Below are 20,145 nucleotides of genomic sequence, written 5' to 3'. Positions count from 1 at the left end.
TATACCTGTTTCCGAGGGTCCTGTAATGAAAAATGAAGTCACATAAAATCTTTTGTTTAATTGTCTGTATCTCCATATATAATCAGAGTACAAAGACATATTCTCTGAGTATATCCCACTCATAATCATGAGCTGGTCTATGGTAAGTCATTGAAATTTCCATGGAGACGTTGATATGTATGCTGTACTAGACTGCGCCAAAATGTGACACAAATTTCAGACCCATTTATCCAGCCGTCCTCCTGTCTCTTTCAACTGCTTTGTTTGTAAGTATATTGTGCCACAGTTCTACACTTCTATGTGATCCATATACAAATATATCATTTGCAAAGCCTAAATTTTAACGAAAATTTAAGGTTTCAGGAATTTAGCATGGAATATACAGTATATACGAAGACACTCTGTAGTCTATACAAGAAGCTGACAGATAGTCCAGAAATGTGCCTGTAGTGGTAGGATCTGCGATATAAAAGATGAGTGGTAATGCGACTTGATGCGAGCTATGGTAGATGGAACTGAGGAGTAGGAGATCGACAGGAGGATGGCCCCGAAACAAGATATGCGGGGATACGCGTGAGTATAATAGCAGACCGCGGTCACGCGGGTGCACGGTAGGAACCCTACACATGGCAGAAAGGGGAGCGAAGGATGAAGGGACAGGTGGACGGTTGCGATGGGCGAGAAGGGTGTATAAAAAGAACAGTGAAAGAGAGAGAAAAGGAGAGGAAAAATCTAGAGAGGCGAGACTTGGGAAAGAAAAGAGAGATAGTGAGTGTGATATTTGGGTTATAACATTTGGCGCTGTCTGTGGGGAATGAGATCTAGATAATTAGAGAAATGGGCACAAGAGTGAAGAGACGAGTAGGAAGGCCAAAGAAGGTGGCGGTTGTAGAGGAGGGGGAGTCAGTGAGGAATGATAGGGGAGAGCAAGGCGGAGGGGAGACCACCGCGTCCGTGTCGGAGGGAACACGACTGTTACGTGAGGAAATAGCGAGGTTGAGGGAAGAAAACGACGGGCTCCGGAGGGAGAAGGAAACCATAGAGGAGTCAGAGGGAGAGGCGTCTGAGTCAGAGAAAGAGGGGAGGCCCAACTTGGCGGACAATGTGTTACCTGGACTCACGAGGGAGCAGACCTAAAAGCGAATCTGGGGCAAGCTAAGGGTATAAGTGGAGCAGCGAACCAGGTGGTGGCGGGGCTGAACCGCAACCCATTGGCTGACATAATCTGGAAGTCTGAGATCCCAAAGCGGTTCAACCAGCCCAAATTTGAGAGGTATGACAGGAAGGGAGATCCAGCATATCATATCCACCACTTCCGACAACAGATGCCATTGTGACAAGAACCTAAATATGATGGATTGCGGTGTATGATGTTCCCTGCAAGCTTAAAGGGAGGAGCTTCCGACTGGTATTACCGGTTGCCGTCGAAGAGTATAAACAATTTTCAAGAGTTAGATCAAGCTTTCGTGGACCACTTCATACACCAGAAGAAGCAGGTAGTGGATATCACGGCTCTGTTCAACATAAGACAGAGATCCGCGGAGTCGGTGAGAGACTTCTTATGTAGATTCAAGGCGGAGACCCTGAAAGTGGAAAATTTAGATAAAAGAACCGCAGTGATTGCGTTTGAAAGGGGGTTGCGCCTGGGAACTAGAGTACACGAGTCTGTGGCCAAGAACGAGATCGCGACATTACAAGATTTGTATCAGAGGGTGGAGAAATATATAAGATATGAGGACACTATGCAAAAGGAGGTGAAGAGGTCGGGGAAGGCCATGTTGTCATTGGAAAGAAGCGAGGATCGCGGAAGATACGAAGCATTAGACAGGGGAAGCAGAGGGTATCGGGGATACTCTTCGCCACCCGAGAGGGGGAGAAGCGAAGTCAGAAAGGAGTATAGGGAGAGAAAACCTTATCGTGAAATGGAACAGACACCGTTGAACCGGCCACTGAGTGAAATATTGTCGTTGATTCAGAAGGTGCAGGGCTATGAATGGCCGCGGAACACAGAACCATGGGCCGCGGAAATGAAACAAACTAGATGAAATACCAGGTAAGCCTTGTTGTGCTTATCATCAGATACATAACCATGAGATGAATTAATGTTACGCACTTAAGTGGTTAGTACAGAGGATGATAGAGAAGGGGTTACTGAAGGAGTTTACAACAGGGAAAGGGGAAGAGGAGCAGGTACCCAATCAGGGGAGGATACTGGGGACAATCAATGTCATTTTCAGCGGGGAGATTTTGAGTCACAACGCCCATCGAGATAGGATAAGACGAACTGCGAGCATACAACAAGTCAATGAAACATCATAACACTCGCGGCCAGCCCCATGGTCTGTTGCTGAAAAGGGGAGCACAGTGTTTACTGAGGCGGACTTAAAGGCGGTTGACTCCCCGCAGGAGGACGCGTTGGTAATCACAGTGGCAATGGGTAACTACATAGTGAAAAGAGTACTAGTTGATTGCGACAGCGCTGTGGATTTGTTGTTCAGAGGGACAATGGAGGAGATGAAGATCGACAAGCAGTTGAGGCCATCGTAGACTAATTTGTACGGTTTCAATGGAAGCATGACTAAGCCTTTAGGAGAACTCTTGCTCCCGGTGACAACGGAACCGGTGACAATGTTCTCTCGATTCAAGGTGGTGGACGCCAAGTCGCAGTATAATGCCATTCTAGGGAGGCGGTGGATTCACGAGATGAAAGCAGTACCATCCACTTACTACCAGGTGATCCGATTTTCCACCCCAACAGGGATGTACGAGGTTCGCGGTGATCAGGTGATGGCAAGAAATAGTCATCAGGGGACAGTGAAGAGGTTGATCCGAGGGGATGAGGGAGAGACATCGAACCCTAGGAAGAGGCAGGCATAGCAATTACAGTGTGCTTCTGCAGAGGGGGAGGCAGAGACGACGGCGACACCGAAAACTCTTGATGAGGTTGAGATAGTAAATTTGGGAGTGGGGGAGGAAGAGAAGTTTACTTCAGTAGGATCCAGTTTTCCTAAGGAGTGGAAGAACAAACTAATACAGTTCCTCTCTGACAAAAAGGAGGTCTTTGCTTGGACAATAGAGGATGTCATCGGATTAGACCCAGATTTTGCATGTCATCGTTTGCACATGAGGGAAGATGCTAAGCAGTGAGACAAAAGTTGCGAAGCGTGAGGCCGAAGTATGCAGAGAGAATCCGCGAGGAGGTTACAAGATTAAAAGTAGCAGGAATAATAAGGGAAGTGGAGTTCACGGATTGGTTGTCTAACATCGTCGTGGTACCAAAAAAAAATGGCAAGATACATATGTGTGTCGATTTCACAGATGTCAACTCAGAGTGCCCTAAAGACAGCTATCCTATGTCGCGGGTGGATGAGCTAGTAGATCGAACAACGGAATTCAAAATATTCTCATTCATGGATGTGTCGATAGGGTATAACCAAGTCGCAATATATGGGTCGGATCAGGAGAAGACGTCATTCATAGTAGAAGGAGGTACATATTGTTATACGAGGATGTCGTTCGGTTTGAAGAATGTCGGGGCCACTTTCCAGCGGCTGGGAGAGAAAATGTTCGAGAACAAGATCCAAAAGAGAATCGAAATATATATAGATGACATGGCGAAAAATAGTATGTCGGAGGGGCGGGCACCTACAAGCTGCGGACTATGGAAGGGAAGCTGATAGAGAGGCCTTAGAATATAAGAATGTTGAAAAAGTTTTATGTTTAAATGTAACACCATTCTAGGGCAAATGACTGGGGTTGTTTGCACATATATAATACAATGACACTTTTGAGAAATTGACAAGGCGAATCAAACTTAGGGGCAAGGTGTTGCCCCAGCAGGCTCGTTAGCCTCAGAGAGACAGAGGGGGGAAGAGCCCTTCGCGGTGAAGGTCCGAATCAAACTTAGGGGCAAAGAGAGTTGCCCCCTAGCAGGCTAATTAGCCTCAAAGAGATAACGGGAGCCCTTCACGGACAGCACGTCCGAATCAAACATAGTGGCAAGTGGAATTGCCTCCAGCAGTTCATCAAAGATCGCGATAAATGGGCGGTGTGGCTTCGAACCCTTCGCGGACAGAAGGTCCGAATCAAACTTAGGGGCAAAAAAGAGTTGCCCCCAGCAGGCTCATTAGCCTCCGAGGGATAGCGGGGGGAGGAGCCCTTCGCGGACAGCAAGTCGAATCAAACTTAGGGGCATGATGTTGCTCCCAGCAGGGTCATCAATCTTAAAGAGACAGCGGGGGGACAAACCCTTCGCGGACATTATGTCCGAATCAAACTCAGGGGCAAAGTGAGTTGCCACCAAACTGATTCATGAGCCAAGAGAATTGCCCTAGGGGGTTGCCTGAGGAAGAAGAGGCATTCGCGGACATCATGTCCGAATCAAACTCAGGGGCAAAGTGAGTTGCCACCAAACTGATTCATGAGCCAAGAAAATTGCCCTAGGGGGTTGCCTGAGAAAGAAGAGGCAATGAGAGAGACAATTGGGAAGCAAGAACGGAATACGAAGGAGATTATCTCAAACTATTGTGCATAGAGAGAAAGAGCATACATATTCTAAGAGGGATTAATATTTGATTACACGAGAACATGAGCAGTAAAAGATGATGCAACTTAAGCATAGGAAAGGAAAGAAAATATTCGTAGTGTCAAGTACATGCCCAAAAGCAATGGCATACAAAACATCAAAAACATCATAAACTTAACAACATGAGCCTTTCAAGGGTTAACAAGAGACAGTTTCTTCCAAATTCAAAAATCATAACCACTGGTTCAGAGTGTGTCGGAGGGGGGCTCCGTAGAGGATGGGTCTACAGCGGTAGTTACTGTTTCAAGGATGATGACCTCCACAGCGTCTTCAGGGTGCTCCTCTGCTTCATTTGGTACCTCGGTACTCACAGCATCTTCAGGATTCTCTTCCGCACCCACTTCAGCAGGGGTGGATGGCTTCTCGGGCAGGAGGCGACCCTCCTTGAGAAGTCGATCTTGTTCCTCTTGAAGTTTCCTGGCCACCCTCTTGTCTGCCAGAGCTTTGAAGCGGCTTTGGAGAGCGACCATATCCGTCTTGTGCTGCTCTAAAAGTGCTACAGTATTAGCTTGATGCTGCAGAACAAGAGCATCCATAGCAGATTGGTGCTGCCGGAGGAGTGTTGTACGCTGGTAACTTAAGCGTTCATTGACCGTATCCATATATAGCTGATGGTTGGTTTCCGCAGTCTTCAATTCATCCTGAGCCTGGGTTTTGGCTAGATCCGCGGCTTCTAACTCTCACTGGAGTCGGGCACAAGTGGCTCTCAGGCCATCGGGACCGCTGGACTCCTTCTCCAGATAATCCACCTTGGCCCGCACGTTGAAGAGACTGCGGATCATATAGGAGATGTCAAAGCTCACCTAAAAGCAAGAAGAACAACAAGTCAGAAATGAAAGAGGAAAGAACAAGGGCGGAGATAAGAGAGGGTACCTTCTCCCAGTTAGTGTATAGCGAAGTACGATGGAGATCAAAGGTGTCGCCTTCTGCGTAGGCCATATCTTTAGGCAAATGGAAAACGTAGAAGAGAGGAGGCACAGTAGGATTGTCGAGAGCCGAGTCTGCGACATTCACCTTACGGTTACGCACCTTAAAAGTTGGGGCAAACACTGCTGGGGTGATATCTCGGTCAGAGGGGAGGGCTGTTTCCTTACCTGGCTGGCGAGCAAGCTCAACAGGGGCCTTAGGTGCCGCGGCCCGAGCGATAGGAGCAGGTTCCTCGGTCACTTACTAGGCGGCCCATCAGCCGGATTACCCACCGCGGGGGGAGGGATTTCCATCACTTCATCGTCGTCCTCATCACTATCAAACAGCTTCATTTTTGTGACATACATGTCAGCGGAGGGAGAGAATGGAAAAGTATACTGGTCTTCCCAGGTGGAAATGGACTTGTAGGAGGGAGGGTTTTCTGGAGCGAGGGGGGAAAGGGCTTTACTGGATGCAGGGGTAGTGTGAGAGTGAGAGGAGTCGCGAAGTGGGCGACGGCAAGAGGTATGGTGTCTGGAACACTTTCTGGAATGAGGCGAGACTCGTGGTTTTCTTTCTTTGGGGGGAGGAGGACGCTAAAAGGGAGCAAAAAAGCCTGCGAAGTGGTGAAAGGACGGGGCCTCTAGCAGAGGGGTGCCTGTGGTGGGATGGAGGTTCAAAAGCTCAACTTGAGCTGGGCCGAGACCGCATAGCCTTTCAAAAATGGGACAGATGGTCCCTGAGTAAATTCGAGATTTGGAGTCAGGCTGCCAACCTGCAAGGAAAAACAACCGGGAAAATGTTAGTAGTGCGGATAAAATGCAAGAAGAGACAGAGGCTATAGTGAGACTCACCACTGAGTTGGAAGGCAAGATGGTTAAGTGTCAACCCGAATGGGAGGTCTACGGACAAGAAATTCTCGGAGACGTACATCGGATAATGATGCCATTGTTTATCGGAGGTGATGATGCGGAGTACAAAGGATTTTTATTTAGAGCGGACATAAAAGGACTGATACCCCACACTAACGTTCTTGGTGTCTGTCTTTATGAAGTAGTGGGAAACCATATCGCGGTATGTCAATTTAGGATCGCCGGATCTATTGTAGTATTTCGCGGCATACATCAGCCTCCAGAAGTTTCCAATGCCTTGGCAAGGAGGGATGTTGAAGTGTGTAATAAGGTGAGTGGAAGCCGCAATCCGGTGACAATTTGGCCTATAGAGACTACAAGATACCCCGACCGCAGGGGAATTAGATGCGGATAGTGGGTGACGGATAGCACGTGCTCTATAATTGTATTAGCCAAATTCAGGACCAACAAGATGACACGTCTCATGGATCGAGGTAGTATAGAGGCGGGGAGGAGGGAAACCACGGGGATCGAGTCCATGAAATATTAGAAGGGCGTGGACTCAAGAGATACGTGAAGAAAAGGAGGGTTCATGAGCTAGAGTGGAGGCAAGTTAGTAGAAGAGACGTCATGAGTAGGGGATCCAGGCCGCGATACCTAAGATGGTAGGTGGGCGGTTAGCGATCGTGGGGAGAGAGAGGTGGAGATCATAAAACCAAGAAGCAGTTAGCGGTTAGAGGGTATAAGAAGAGAGAAAAAGTGAAAAGGAGGGGGAAAAGAGAGATTGTAAGAAGTGGATTACATTCTGATTTCAAAGGTTGTAAAATCTGATTATACATTTGGCGCCGTCTGTGGAGAACGAACGAGGTGACCTGCGATCTAGTGATAGGAAGAGAAATTTACAGAATGACAACGATAGCTAAGAAATTAAGAGGGAGACCAAAAAAAGTGAGAGCGGAAATCGAGGAGGAAGAAACCCTGAGTGTAGAGATGGAAGAAACGCATGATGAAGTTCAAAATGCGGCAGTGGAGGCAACCAGACTTCTGCAGGAAGAGATAGTGAGACTGAGGGAGGAGAATGATGGTCTTAGGAGAGAGAAAAACTACACAAAGAGAGGAGACTAGAGAGCCAGAGAATAGCGAGGTGGGAGGCCAGAACGAGGAAGCATTTCAGGGGTTGAGAGGTGATCTAGAAGGAGGGATCACGCTGGAGGTGGTCCAAGCAATGATCGAAAAGGATAGAGAAGTAAATCGAGCGGCAAAAAAGGAGAACCAAGGGGCGGTGAAGAAGGTGGTGGCAGAACTCAATCAGAACCCGCTAGCAGATGTTGTCTGGAACTCCGAGGTACCTAAGAGGTTCGAGCGATATGACGGTAAGGGTGATCCTGCGGACCACTTACACCATTTCAGTCAGGAGATGCCGCTGTGGCAAGAGAATAAATATGATGGACTCCGCTGCATGATGTTTCCTGCTAGCTTGAAAGGGGGAGCTTCGGATTGGTATTACCGATTGACATCACGGAGTATAAATAAGTTCGAGGAGTTGGAGCAGGCATTTGTGGACCATTTCATTTATCAGAAACGGAGGGTAGTGGATATCGTAGACCTCTTCAACGTCAAACAGAAATCCGCCGAGACACTAAGGGAATTTTTGTGTAGATTCAAGAAAGAGACGTTGAAGGTGGAGAATTTAGATGAGCACACCACGGTCATAGCATTCCAGCATGGGTTGAAACAAGGAACTAGAGTCCACGAATCTGTATCCAAAATCGAAGTCACTACGTTACATGCGTTGTATCCGAAGGTCGAGAAGTACATACGCTATGAGGATATGTTGCAAAGAACTACCAAGGAACCTAGGAAGACAGAGAAATCAGTGCAGAGAGTAGGACATGACGACCGGAAAGACAGAGGCAAGGCAGCGGCAAGAGAAGGGGGGTCTTACAGGGAAGAAACACATAAAGCCGAGAGAGGTCGGGACCAAGGTAGGAGAGACATTCGCGAGAGAAAACCATACCGCGACATAGCGTCAACTCCTTTGAACAAACCCTTGGAGGAAATCTTGCCGCTAATCAAAGGGATGCAGTATTATGAAGGTCCGAGAAGTACACCTAGAGAGTTGGAAGAGAAGCCGTTACGCGGCCTACCACGGATCGTAAAACAACAAAACCAATGAATGTTTCGCGTTACAATGGTTGATAGAGAGAATGATAGAAAAAGGGTTGCTGAGGGAATTCATCAAGGAGAACCATCCGGTCGAAGGAGCGCCGGTCATGGCAAGGATTCTAGGTACAATCAATGTTATCTTTAGTGGAGAAACAATAGGAAGGAATGCTCACAGGGACAAAGTAAAGAGGACGGCCAGCGTACAGCAGATAAATGAGGTCTCGAGTATTCCGCGGCCGGTTCCAGGGGCCACTGCGGGGGATGGGAGGATAGAGTTCACACCGAAGGATCTGGAAGCGGTAGTCTCGCCTCACGAGGACGCACTGGTAATAACGATAGCAGTGGGTAACTACATGGTGAAGAGGGTATTAATAGACTGTAGGAGCTCAGTCGATTTGTTGTTTAGGGGCGCGATGGAGGAAATGAGCCTCGAGAAGAAGCAATTGCAGCCCCCTCAGACTAATTTGTTTGGATTCAACGGTAGCATGACTGAACCCATAGAGGAACTGGTGCTACCAGTGACTGCAGGTCCGGTGACAGTGTTCACTCGTTTCATGATCGTGGACGCTACTTCGCAGTTTAACGCGATCTTGGGAAGAAGATGAATTCACGAGATGAAGGCAATCCCATCCACCTAATATCAAGTGATCCGTTTTCCGACTAAGGGAGGAATGTATGAGATAAGAGGGGACCAAGTCGCGGCTCAAAAGATTCACCAGGTGGCAGTTCGCGAATTGATTCGCACACCGGATAAGGATACCCAAAGAGATGGCGAACCCCGGACATAGCAATTACAGACCGCGGTAGAGAACGGGGAATTGCCAGTAAGGGCAAAGACAATGGATGAGGTGGAGACTATGAACGTAGGTACTGAGAAAGAAGAGAAATTTGTGTCTATTGGGGCCGATTTATCGGAGAGTTGGAAAGCAAAGTTGACCAATTTGTTAACAGAGAACAGCGATGTTTTCGCATGGTCCGTAGAGGATCTGGTGGGGCTGGATCCAGAATTTGCTTGTCATAGGTTGCATATGAGAGAGGGAGCCAAACCCATCCAGCAAAAGATGAGAGATTTAAAGCCGCAGTATGCACAAGGAATACGAGAAGAGATACATAGGTTGAAAGCAGCCGGCATAATTCGTGAATGCCAATTCACAGAGTGGCTCTCAAACATAGTTGCGGTTCCGAAAAAGAATGGAAAAGTGAGAATGTGTGTCGACTTCACATATGCCAACTTGCAGTGCCCAAAAGATTGCTATCCAATGCCGCAGATAGACGAGCTGGTGGATCAGACAGCGGAGTTTAAGTTTTTCTCTTTCATGGACGCATCAATGGGGTACAATCAGGTGTTCATGTATGAGCCGGACCAGGAAAAAACCGCGTTCATAATAGAAGGAGGAATCTACTGTTATACCCAAATGCTTTTCGGACTGAAAAACGCCGGGGCCACATTTCAGAAGGTAGAGGAGAAGATGTTTGAGAGCAAAATCAGAAAGGGAATGGAAATCTAGATAGACGATATGGTAGAGAAGAGTATGACAGAGGAGGAACATCTAGAAGGATTGAGGGAGACGTTCTCTATACTACGGAAATACAAGCTGATGTTGAATCCGGAGAAATGCACCTTTGGGGTGACATCGGGAAAGTTTTTAGGTTATATCGTCACATACCGCGGAATCGAAGCAAATCCGGACCAGATCAGGGCTTTGGTGGAAATGCAATCACCACAGAATGTGAAAGAGGTCCAGAGGTTGGCAGGGAGAATCGCGGCTCTCAACCGGTTCATTTCAAAGTCTTCAGACAAGTGTAGACCTCTGTACCTACTCTTGCGGAAGACAACCGACTTCCAGTGGACCGAGGCGTGCGAAAAGGCTTTCCAGGAGTTGAAGGTTTATTTGGGAAAAGCCCCAATCCTGTCGCGACCAGGGCGAGGAGAAAAATTGTATCTTTACTTGGGGGTGTCAGAGTACGCAATCAGCTCTGTGTTGATAAGAGTGGTGGACAAAGCGCGAAAAGGCAAAGTGTGTTTTGAGCAAAACCATGCTAGATCTTTGAAACCGATATCTGATAGGATCGAAAAATTTGCATTGGCGTTGGTTTTCTCAACATTGAAGTTGAAACCTTACTTCGATGCTCACTCAGTAGTGGTGGTGACTAACTTGCCACTCAAACAGGCCTTGAAGGCGGACAAGTCGGGAAGAATCTTTGAAATGGGCGGTAGTCGAAGTTCATACGATATAAGTATCAGATCAGGACAGCGGAGAAGGCACAGGCTATGGCAGAATTCCTGGCAGAATTCCCCGTCGAGGACCCTACGTGGGGGGAAGATATGATTATGGAACGAGAGAGTGATCCCAGTCGGGACCCATTCAATCGCGGGATATGAGGAACGGATGGAGTGGTCTTCGCAGTCGGGTCCATGGCAAAACCGGCCACGAAAAGTGGAATTGGGGTAGTATTGGTTACACCAGAAAATAACCGGTTAGAATTGTCAATGAAATTGGGGTTCACAGCTTCGAATAATGAGTCAGAGTACGAAGCAGTAATAGCAGGATTGGAAATGGCCGCTGAGGGAATTGACGGTGTATTTAGATTCCAACTTGGTAATATGTCAAATGAACGGAGAGTTTGCGGCCCGATGCCCCAGGATGGCGAAGTATTTGGAGGTATTACAGAGAAAGGCTAGCAAATTTACTAAGATCAAATTTGCTCATCTTGGCCGCAGAGAAAACAGACACGCCGACGCTTTAAGCGTATATGCAGCGGCGGTTCTTAAGGAACCGGAGGCGAGGTGGAAATCGGGGTGCTCGCCGAACCAAGTACATCCGAGGATGAGCGGATTTGGGAAGTCACCGAGGAAGGGTCGGGGATGGATGGGACCCATAAAGAGTTTCCTTCTGGCCCGGAGATCGGACAAACGAGAGAGGAAAAGAATGGAGCGGATGTCCCAAAGATACACTTTGATAAATGGTGACATGTCTGAGGCGTAATGTCACGTCCATTGTTGAAGTGTTTAGGGCCTCAGCGGAAGAAGTCATGGGTGAGATTCATGAGGGAGATTGCGGAAACCATTCGGCGGGGACGCGCAATTGCGATCGGTTGTTATCGCAAGGGTATTTTTGGCCGCACATGAAGCGAGACGCAACCGAGTATGCCAAGAGGTGTGAGAAATGTCAAAGATTCTCACCGCTAATACATGCTCCTGTGGAATCCTTGCATAAGGTGTTTAGCCCTTGGCCTTTTGCCATGTGGGCGCTAGACATCGTCGGACCGCTACCCATGGCCAGTGGCAAACGAAGGTTCATGTTGGCCGCGACTGACTATTTTACCAAATGGGTAGAAGGTGTGGCATTACAACAGGTTAAGGAGGAACAAGTCAAGAAATTCCTATGGGAGAACATAATTTGCAAATTTGGGCTGCCGCATACTATAATCGCGGATAATGGGACTCAGTTTATAGGGGGTAAGGTACGTGATTTCCTCCAAGCGTTCAAGGTGAAGCAAGGGTTCTCAGCTCCTTACAATCCGGAGGGGAACGGACAGGCAGAATCCTCAAACAAGACTATAATGGATAATTTGAAGAAAAAATTGGAGGACCGAAAGTGGTCTTGGGGCGCATTAATTGAACCAGTCTTTATGGGCATACCGAACCACACCGCGAACGTCTACTCAAGAGTTGCCATTTGCCATGGCATATGGAGTAGAGGCAGTGATTCCTGTGGAGATGGTGGAGGCCACTACTAGAACCAGAGCGGTAGAAGAAGTCAACGAAACTATATTAGCTGCTGAGTTGAACCTTACAGAGGAAAAGAGAGACATAGCTCGCATCAGATTGGAAGAATACCACAGAAAATTGCATAGGCAATACGACAAGAGGGTAAAGCCACGGCAGTTCCAGATTGGAGACCGCGTTCTGAGACGAGTGACCCCGGCCACCAGAAAAGAGAAAGACGGAAAATTGGGGCCCTACACTGTGGTTGATAAGGGGAGCGCTGGGACCTATCGGTTGCAGACTCTAAAGGGAGAGGACATCGCGAGACCTTGGAACATCAGGATGTTGAAGAAGTTTCATGAGTGATGTTTTGTACAGTGTTATTGTAATTAAGGACAAACTCCTAAACCACCAGAGATTGTTATTCGAGTGTATTGTGTTGTTTTGTGTTATATGTTTTATCATTGAACAGAGTGCAATTGGGACCAAAGGATATGGTGTTTTTATTAGCCGCGAACTGATAGAATAACTTATTCGAGGGACGGTTTCCAACTTGCGGAAAAACTTAGCTGCCCTAAACAGCTTCATGGCTGCCGGAGACAACGGAGGGGATGAGCCTTTCGCGAACGACGAGGTCCAAAACCAACTGGGGGCAAAATGAGTCGTCCCCAAGCCTTCATGGTCGCGGAACTAGCCGGAGGGATGAGCCCTTCGCGGACGATGAGGTCTAAAACCAACTGGGGGCAAAATGAGCTGTCCCCAAACAGCCTCACGGCTGCCAGACACATCGGAGGGGACGAGCCCTTCGTGGACGATGAGGTCCAAAACCAACTGGGGGCAAACTGAGCTACCCCCAAACAGCTTCACGGCTGCAAGAGACAGCGAAGGGGACGAGCCCTTTGCGGATGACGAGGTCCAAAACCAACTGGGGGCAAACTGAGCTGCCCCCAAACAGCCGCACGGCTACCAAAGGCAACGGAGGGGGTGAGACCTCCGCGGACGATGAGGTCCAAAACCAAAGTGGGAGCAAACGGAGCTGCCCCAAACCAAGTCAATATAGACGGCTAAGCAGAATACAGATAAATAGAGTTGGCGCAAATTGGTAAAACACATTCCAAATGAGATACAGCTAAAATACGTCAAGTCAGATGAATGGGGAACAAAGAGTGAGTAACTTAATAGCCCACTGGGAACACCCAGAAATACGGGACACAGAGTATTAAGACATAGTTAGGAAGCAAAAAGTATCGAGACATAAAACAAAAGAGTGAACTCAAGTTCTCGCTCCTCCGGCCCGGTTCCTTTGGAGTGGGATCTTCGGCACTTTTGTGGGTGAGCCTTCGATATTTCCACCACCACCGCGTCGTCCGTCGCGCTGGTGGGTCCGAGTTCTTCTTCAAGCGAAGCCAGGCGGAAGTGGATTGGATCGCACGGGCCCGGACAGAGCGAAGGTGGCAAGGGAAGGAGTCACCCAGCTGCAGTGAGCTCATCCAGCTGACGTTGGAGTTCTCTATTGATTTGCTTTTCGGCCAAAATGCGGAAGCGATCGAAGCGGCGGTGGATCGGGTCGAGAGTGGCTCGGCGGCGGCCTCCATTGTTGCCTTCGCTCGTCATTTTAGCTGGGTCGTCATCAATTGTTGGCAAAAGAGCCCTTCCGCTGGTCACGCGATCATTGTGAGCCTTCAGAGCCGCGATAGGATAATCATCGTGTTCTTTATCCAGCGTAGCATATCGCGCTTTCCAACCGTCAGGCCCATGGATCTCCTGCTTCGTCGCTTCCAAAGTGTCTAGGGTGTTGGTCAATCCGCAGATGACATAGCCTATATCCAGGTTTAGCTGAACAAAAAAGGGACATAAGATACGTTACAAGAGAAAAATACAAGGCAAAAAAAGAGAATCAAGGCGAAGTCACACCTTCTCCCACCCCGGTGTAGATAAAGCCACGATGGAATGGCAAAGGTTCCAGAGTCGCCATAGACTTGGTCTCGTGGAAGATGAGGGCTGAAGAATAGTGTGGCGGCCACTGCAGCGTTGTCCAAGGCCGAGTCTCGAGTGGTGACCGGGCGATCCCTAGCTTTGAAATCGGGGTGCCATATTTCGAGCCCAATAGGCAAAGGATCTTTGCCGTGACGGCATGAAGAAGCCGGGCGTCGTGGGTGTCAGAAAGAACCGGGCGGAGGGGCAGCAAGGGCAGCGGTACTTCCCATTGTTTTACATCTCTTAGCAGGTGGACCCTTCACCGTCGAGTCATTGGGATCGTCTTCCGGGTCGCTGTCCCACAGCTTGAGCTTGGAGACATCCATGTCTTGGGTGGGCAGAGAGGAGCCGGTGACCGCAAAATCGTCTTCCCAGTCAGCAAGGGAAGAATAAGAGCCGGGGACACTTGCCGGAATGGATGAGACAGGTGCAGCGGTAGGAGAGGCGTTGGACCGAGCAGCAGCAGCTCTTAGGGCCGCGGCTTGAGAATGAGAGATCTTCTTGGTATAGCCCCTCTTCTAGTCTTGGGGGGAGAAGGTTTGGGTAACCTCTCTTTGGGGGGAGGCAAACGGTAGAAAGGACCTTGATACTTACCAAAATCTTTTAGAGTTGGATCAAGGAGAAGAGGAGTGGCTTTATCAGGATCGATGCCAAGAATATCACACTGATCGTTTCCTAAACTGCGGAGTTTCTGGAAGATTTTAGAATAGACATCGGCGTAGATTTGAGAATGCGAGTCGGGACTCCAACCTGAGACAAGGAAAGTTAAGCGCGGTATCAATGAGAATAGTAAAAGGACACTTAAGCTGATGAACTACACTTACCGCTCTTGAGAAAGTGTAAATGCCTTAGAGAAACGTCCGAAGGTAGGTCTGCTGACAGAAAGTTCCCGGACACATACAAAGGGTAGTGGTGCCAGACTTTATCAGAGGTGGTGATGTTGAGAACGAAAGACTTTTTCCGCGGACGACTACAAAAGGATTGATAGCTTATACTGCCAAACTTGGTACTCTTTTTTATGAAGTAATGGGCAATGATATCGCGGAGTTGGATTTTGGGAGAATTCGTTTTGTTATAAAAGTTGGTAGCATACATGACGCGTCATAAATTGTCAATACCTTGACATGGCGGAATGTTGAAATGATTGCATACTTCCACATCCAGCAATGACAAGGGAAATCTTAAGCCGGCCACTATTTGACCGATAGTAGCAACCAGGCACCCTGGCCGCGGTTCTACAAGATGAGGGAAATGAGTTATTCCAGACACATGTTCTAATATCACATCGTCAGGGATGCCATAAGCGGCCTTAACCACATCCAAGTTGGGTCTGCGGTAGTATGAGGGAGGTGGAGGAAGCTTAAACGATCTCCCGGAGGTAGAGGGGACAGCGACAGGGCTCGTCGACCCAGAGGCCGGGGACACAGACTCATCCGCGACGGAGCTACTAGACCTAGAGGGTGGGGTTTCCGATCTATCAGATCTGACGGCGGAGAATTCGATGACTCCGTAGCAGACATAATGCACACAGGACAGATAATTAAGGCAAGAAAGGTTACTGTTTCCCAATAAGCGATAAGGTTGAGAGATACAAAGGGGGACACGATAAAGCCTAAGGAGCAAGGGGAAGAAATAACTGTGATCGGAAACTAGAAAAATGAAAATAGAAAAGGGAAAGGAACAAACCTGACTTTCAATGCAGCTGCGAGCTAAGGAAGAGAAGGCGTAGAGGGCTGGAACAAGAACAGGTAAGAGTATCACTAGGGAAAGAGAGCTAACGGAAAGAATGGGCCAGATGAGAGAAGGGCAAAAAAGAGGAGATGGGTACTGAGTTAGAGAAAATGAAAGAAAATGGAAAAATGGAGAGAAGATGAAGTGTTTGAGCGGGATTTGAAGCATCAGGGGTAAGAGGGTAATTTTCTTGGTGATAAAACCCAAAAGCCAGAAGAGATGGACCGGAGGATGGGCGCCACGTGGATTTCAAGGAACGAGGAGTCAAGTTCTGCAGGTAATCATGATGCTTGGGGGCGTGCTGAGCACGCATGGGAGGGGACAGAGAAAACACGTGTCAGTTGGGAGGAACACGCACCAACACAAAGAAGCTGAGGGAATAAAGGATCGCGGATCAAGTGAGTGGAGGAAATCTCGGACCCCGGAACAGAATCTTTCACATGGTTCTGGGGACCGAGAGGGGGCATCTGTATCAGCCAAATTCAGGACCAACAGGATGACACGTCTCATGGATCGAGATAGTATAGGGCAGGAGAGAGGGAGAGCACAGGATCGAGTCCGCGAAATATTAGAAGGACGTGGACTCAAGAGATACGTGAAGAAAAGGAAAGTTCATGAGCTAGAGTGGAGGCAAGTTAGTAGAAGAGACGTTATGAGTAGGGGATCCAAGCCGCGATACCTAAGATGGTAGGTGGGCGGTTAGCGATCGTGGGGAGAGAGAGGTGGAGATCATGGAACCAAAAAGCAGTTAGCGGTTAGAGGGTATAAGAATAGAGAGAAAAAGTGAAAAGGGGGGGGAAAAAAAAAAAAAAAAAATTGTAAGAAGAGGATTACATTCTGATTTCAAAGGTTGTAAAATCTGATTATACAATAATGATGTCAGCGGGGATTCCATAGGCAGCCCTAATCGCATCCAAATTAGGTTTACGATATCGGGACGGGGGCAGCAACGGGGGAATGAATCGTCCGGATGTAGACGGGCCGTAGCAGCGACCACAGGAGGTGGAGAAGCCACCTCGGTAAATCGGGAAGAGGAGGCTTCGAAAGCCGTTGTCGGCATCGAGAGGGGAAGATGAACAGATTTGAAGAAAGGAGAAAACTCCAACAGTTACAATGCAAAGAGAAAGAAAGAAGCAAAAAAAATCACTAAGACAAAGGGGAGAAAAACAAAGAAAACACACCTGAATTGGAATCCTAATGTAAAAGAGTCGGACCGGAGCAAGCGCCGAAGGGTCAAATGGATCGGAGTGAGTGGGAAGAGGAGGAGTGACTAGAAAAGGAGAGGAGTGTAACTGAAGAAAAGAAACGAAGTGAAATGAGGGAAGAGGAAGGAATGAGCGGGACTTTAAATAGGGGAAAGATACAAAAGTAATATCCTTAGGGTGAAGAAACCAAAGAGTCGGCAAGTGGTCTAACAAATGAGCGGCACGTGGAGACTCAGAATACGAAGGGGCAGTGACAAGACGCACATGATGAGTACTCATTGCAGGACACACCTATCGATGTGTTGTCAGAAAAGGGGCGGCGGGGTTCCGCGGCAAGCAAGGAACTAGAGTTCTCGACCCCGGGCCTATATCAGGCCGTGGGGTCGAGAAGGGGCATCTGTAGTAGTAGGATCTGCGATATAAAGAAAGGGGAGCGAAGGATGAAGGAATAGGTGGACGGTTGCGATGGGCAAGAAAAGTGTATAAAAAAAACAGTGAAAGAGAGAAAAAATCTAGAGAGGCGAGACCTAGAAAAGAAAAGAGAGATAGTGAGTGTCATATTTGGGGTACAACAGTGCCTAAATTTCTGTCAAATTTTAGATCTTTGGATTGTCGAAACTCGAAAGCTGAAGTATTTATTCTAACTTTTGTTTGAGGCAATCATTACAAGAACTCATCATGAATCTTCATGTATTTTCCTTGTGAAGTGGACAAATAGTGTTTATTTTTAACAACTTCCTCTGCCTTTGTTGCTCTGAGCGTAACAATCCTTTGAAGTAACTGGTCTACTCTTTTTAAAGAAAAACCATGTCTTGGTGTTTTTTTTTTTTGGCCATGTCTTAGTTGAGTTGAAAGTTGAAAGAACTCCAATTATTTGACACAAGTCAAGCTCCTTCTGTATTATCGAAAAACAAAAAAAAAATGTAAGAGAGATTCCATTCGCTAATGGGCATTTCCTTGGAAGACGGAGAAGGCACAGTATTCCTTAATGCCATAGGAATCTCACACTTCATGCAACACTTTTTCCTTTTTCAGGCTAAGCCGCTAAGGACCTACCAGAATAATATCAAAGACGACGTCCATGCAGCTAAACGCCTAGACTAAACCAAGATGCTTCTCAACTCCATGTGGAAGACTAATATTTCATCATCAGATGCTACAACCAACGTCTAACTGTTACCTTAAAGTTTCAAGATTCAAGATCCCAAAAACAAAAAAATTGATCCCAAATTAATAGTTTTGGATCAAATGGTGGACAAGATACGTGATTGCCTATACATACCGAAGGATGTGTAAGGTATTAATCTTCACTTCACGATCTAGAATAACGACTCCCAAAGATGCTAAAAGCGCAAAACTAATGCAAGCTGCTGCTCACACACTTTTATCCAGTCTCCATTGGCTCCAGTAAGCACTGCATGCTACAATCTCTCTCTCAATCCCAGCTCCATACTTCGGTTGTAAAATTCTCTTCACACATTGATTTTTTCCAAACTTCAATAACTGTATAATTATACTTTCAGCTGCATTTTTCCTTGCCGAACTACTGTAGATGTACCTGTAAAACCTTTCTGTTCGTTTACGACACAAGCAACACTATATTTGACAGTGAGTTCGGGCATATCAGAAAAAATATTTCAACCATCTCTATGATGTAACTATAAGCCATCTACTCTCATGTCCCACCTATGCAGTGCTCCAAGCTAAATAATCGACCCCAAGCATGGATGATTGCGGTTGCGAGAAAAGGCACCAATTTCACGAGATCAAAAGACCTTTTCTCTCTTGAGCAAAAACAACCACACAAAAAGGGTGATCTCGGACACACCCATAAAAATACTCCCATACTCCATATCTAACATAAGTTTTTGCTGTACCCCAATAACTATATAAATCCAATAATATCTCCCAAATTAATTTGGGGTATTTCCAATAGGGGCATAAATATTAAAAAAATACCAAATCTACAATGCGCACAATTTTGTATGCAACTCAATGTGCAGTGATTTGGACAGTAGATTGTCGATCTGCTGAAAGAAAGATGAAAAAATGGGTAAAAACTGAAACTGGAATAAAACCGGCATAAAAATGTCATTGTATTCTGACCTTTCTATATTCGCTTGACTCCTCAAATAAACAACATTATTCGCCAAGACTATTCGACTCCTCTGCCATTCCTTTGGACGATGGCTTGCCCACTGATCTCATTGCTATTGAGGTTGTTCAGTGTCTCATCGAGCATCATAATGCAATTTTCACATATGCAAATGAGACCGTCTGGAGATAATTTTGATCGATTTCTTTCTAGGTCGAACAATGTTGGTGTAGTTTCCATATGCAAATGAGACCGTCTGGAGATAATTTTGATCGATTTCTTTCTAGGTCGAACAATGTTGGTGTAGTTTCCATAAGCAAAATCTATATATTCCAGTATTTATGCAATGGTTTTATTAGTTATGATACTCATATGCTGACCATATCAACATGGGAAGGTGTAATCTATGAGCAGAAAATGGAACTCCAAACAAATTCGAATGGACGGTAGTTTGAGGTGTAAATAGATTAAACTATGTTGGATATCCGCCAAGACTATTCTTTATTGTTCTGTAATTACAAAAATCGGAAATTCTTGGTTGGTTGTACCTGGAGGCTTATAAATTCCTAATTATTGTGATTAAAGGGAATTTGGTGTGTATTATTCTTTTTACTTGTAAAGTTTAGAGCATATAGATGCTTATTTTGGGAGGTTAGGAGTCGAGGTTGGATGAAACGTAGCCTGGCAGTGTTGTAATCTGAGTATCTGACAATTAGAACTACATGAAGCTCATGTACTTGGTTGTTATTGTTTTAGTCGTGTTTGTTTTGAACATTGGAGACTTTTTCTTTAAAAAGAACAGTGGAATGTTGATTTTTTTTAAAAACACTTCAATTATGTTCATAGTTATTCAGACGATAATTAAGAGCCATTATTGATATGAGCTTATGATCCAAAGAAATGATTTCCTATACTGGGCA

The 20,145-nt window shown here is 46.7% G+C and overlaps 2 long non-coding RNA genes across 2 annotated transcripts; one reads left to right on the top strand and one right to left on the bottom strand.

Annotated features, from left to right (window-relative positions):
• Positions 1-4,588: 4,588 nt before the first annotated feature.
• Positions 4,589-5,592, bottom strand: LOC147514823 (uncharacterized). The gene is made up of 2 exons (XR_015209694.1): positions 5,459-5,592; positions 4,589-5,388 (listed from the first exon to the last, which is right to left on the bottom strand). It is a non-coding gene; the product is annotated as an uncharacterized LOC147514823 (long non-coding RNA).
• Positions 5,593-6,714: 1,122 nt separating this feature from the next.
• On the top strand, positions 6,715-19,825 carry LOC147514822 (uncharacterized). Its single transcript, XR_015209696.1, has 2 exons — positions 6,715-6,836; positions 16,444-19,825. It is a non-coding gene; the product is annotated as an uncharacterized LOC147514822 (long non-coding RNA).
• Positions 19,826-20,145: the final 320 nt, after the last annotated feature.

This window comes from Coptis chinensis, chromosome 2 (assembly GCF_015680905.1).
Source record: "Coptis chinensis isolate HL-2020 chromosome 2, ASM1568090v1, whole genome shotgun sequence".
Lineage (NCBI taxonomy): Eukaryota > Viridiplantae > Streptophyta > Magnoliopsida > Ranunculales > Ranunculaceae > Coptis > Coptis chinensis.
Note: the sequence above shows the minus strand (reverse complement) of the source record. Positions and strands in the feature narration are given on the sequence as shown.